Source organism: Geospiza fortis, unplaced genomic scaffold (genome assembly GCF_000277835.1).
Source record: "Geospiza fortis unplaced genomic scaffold, GeoFor_1.0 scaffold289, whole genome shotgun sequence".
Classification (NCBI taxonomy): Eukaryota; Metazoa; Chordata; class Aves; order Passeriformes; family Thraupidae; genus Geospiza; species Geospiza fortis.
In genome coordinates this window covers 133,628-136,415 of record NW_005054478.1, presented here as the reverse complement: position 1 = coordinate 136,415, position 2,788 = coordinate 133,628, and positions in this window count along the sequence as shown.

Below are 2,788 nucleotides of genomic sequence, written 5' to 3'. Positions count from 1 at the left end.
GAAGGACGCGTCCTGCGCCGGACATGTTGTCTGAGTCCCGCTGTCTGCCCCCGCCGCCTTCCCGCCCGCCGTGGCCTGCCCGCTCGATGCTGTCGCGGCCCGGGGACCAGGCTGCTCCCGGGCACCCTGTGTGTCACTGGCTGCTCTCCTGTGAGCACAGAATGGTGCTGAAGGAGCACGAGCGGTTTTGCACCATGTCCTCCTTCGGGGACCATCCCTGCCCTGTCCCGTGTGGGTGACCTGCATGACTGGGCAGCCCGGGCTGCTTCCTGTCCTGCTGCCTAGAGCGGCTCGGAGCCACCAGCAGGGACGGGATTTTCACTCAAGGGGTCGAGACCCACCATGTGTGGGGCAACCAGTGGCACTGGAGGCCAGAAACACCTGAAGGGCAGCCAGGGCAGGGTGTGACCTGCGGAGCTGCCCAGGTGGGCAGAGAGGGATGCGGTGTACAGAGGGACGAGGACCAAGGCAGGGAGCAGGCAGAGGTTTGTCCTTATCCAGGTTTCCCCCAGCTTCTCCAGCCCTTCTCCCTTGGCACAGAGGAGAGGGAGGGCGAGCTGGTTGCCCGCCAGTGCCTGTGTTTGGGAGCAGCAGCTCGGGAGTTCTCCCAGCGCGGGAGCCGCTGCTGCGAAACCGTCAGAGCAACGTGATGCGACGTGCAGAGTGGTGATGTGACAGTCCCGTGGTGCCATGTCCAAAATAGTTAGCACAGCTCTCGCTCCTTGGAGGGCTCAGAGCAGGGTCGGGCAGCCCCACAGGCAGCCTGCTGGGAACAGAGCTGGATCCTGCACGGCCCCAGCCCTGGTAGGTGCCACATCCGTGTTGTGAGGCACAGGACCTGTTTTTTGGGGGTACTGACCTGCTCCCCAAGGGGCTGGATGCTGGCAGGCTCGGAGCCCCATGCCCTGCCTTCCAGCCAGGTTTCTGTTTCCCAGCATGATGCTAGTAGACAGGTTTTCGGGAGCGCGCCTGGGCTGGCTGCCCTGGGCACTGGTGGCGCCGCACGGGTCGCCCCAAGGACGAGGGCACCTCCTGTCACCACTGCCAGCGTGCCAGATGGATGGTGGGCAGGTGTTCCTGCCCCTGCCCTCAGGCTGGTTGGGCTTGCACTGTGACCACAGCCATGGTTTGCTGTGGGGGTGCTGGGGCAGCAGCAGCAGCTCCAGCTCTTTCCTTCGTGTGTGTTTTAAACCCTGGAAACCCCCTGGCTCTGGCCTTGCTCTCACCACGAGATCCCAAGTTCCCCTTGCTGCTCTCCAGCTCGGCATGTCACTGCTGGCTCCAGGAGCTCAGTGACCCCTGCCCTGGCCCAGGGGCTGGTGCAGTTCCCCCATGGCTGCCCCCATACCCCTATCCCAGAGCCTTGGCAGCACACGAGCCCTGGGAAGGGAGGCTGGATACGCCTCTTTTTCCTGCCTGGCACCTGGTTGTGCCCTGGCAGGGGCCCTGCTGCCTGTCCCCTCCTGCCCTGCTCCAGCCTGTCCCCCAGAGCGGGGCTCTGGGCAGTGGTGGGGGACTGTGGCTGAAGCCCAGCCAGCTGCCAGCTGTGTCTCACTGGCTCCAAGGTGGCGGGGAGAGGAGCCAGCCCTGGGTGACAGTGCCCATGTGCCTGGGGACAGGCTGCAGGTGGCTGTCCCCGTTGAGGACAGGGTGTCATTGCTGATGGTGGCTGCCAGGGTGGCACTGGCCGCCCCTAAGGCGGGGGCTGCTGGCTTTGCCCATATCTCCCTGCCCAGGCATGTGAGGGTGCGTGTCAGTGCTGTGCCTGCAGGCAGGACATAGTGGGGACGTGTTGGGAATGTGCTGTGGACGTTCCAGGGATGTGTCAGGAGCACTTGCTCACTGTCCCTGTCATCCAGGTGTGAGGGTTGCTGCAGCACACGGGAATCACAGGAGCTGGGTGGGACAAGGCAGGGCTCAGCCCCAAGGCACGTCTGAGTGTGGAGCTGAGGGTGGGAACAGGGGCAGCACTGGGGTTTGGAGCACCCCCAGGGCTTGGAGCATCCTGGTGCATGCCACGGTGCTCTGGTGGCCTCAGACAGAGTGGATACCACCACCCACAGAGCCATCCCTGCTCTGTGGCCACGGCTGCCTTCCTGCTCTGCACCAGGACCTGCTGGCAAGGAGAGACCCAGGGACTCATCCCCATGGGGCTGCTATCAAGGCAGGGGAGGCAGCTGGGAACAGCTGCACTAGAGAGGGCCTGAGGGTGTATTGCACACATGGATGTCCCCAGGGCTGTGGGGAGCAGCCCTGCAGGGCCAGCAGTGGCTCTTTGAGCTGGCCCCAGGGTCTTGTCCTTGGCACAGCAGGCACTGCTGCAATGGTCAGGCTGGCTGGGCACTGTGACACCAGCACCTCTGGGTGGCTTTCCACTGCTCAGCAATGACCTCCAGTGCACCATCAGCCCTGCTGATGCCCCCTGCCCCGCTGGGCACGTGGAGCTGCCTGTGGCTGCCCTGGCTGTGCTTCAGAGCGGGAACACAAGGATACGGAGCTGAGGGGAGCTGAGGTGACATCGGGCGGGTGCCCCCCCGTCCTTTTGGGCAGTGCCCTGCAGGGACAGTTAACGAGGGCCGCTGGTCCGAGCAGCGCCCGCGGGCCTCGATGTGCTCTCGCTTCACGGCACCGGGATCTGCCTGCGCCTGGCTGAGCATCCCTGGCCATGTGCCGGCCAAGGAACCGCGCTGCACCGGGCACTGCCGGGCTGGAGGTGCCGCTGGCGCTCGGTGGCACGGGCACCAGTGCCGAAGGAACCCATGGGAGCAGCCGGACGGGCGGGGCGGGC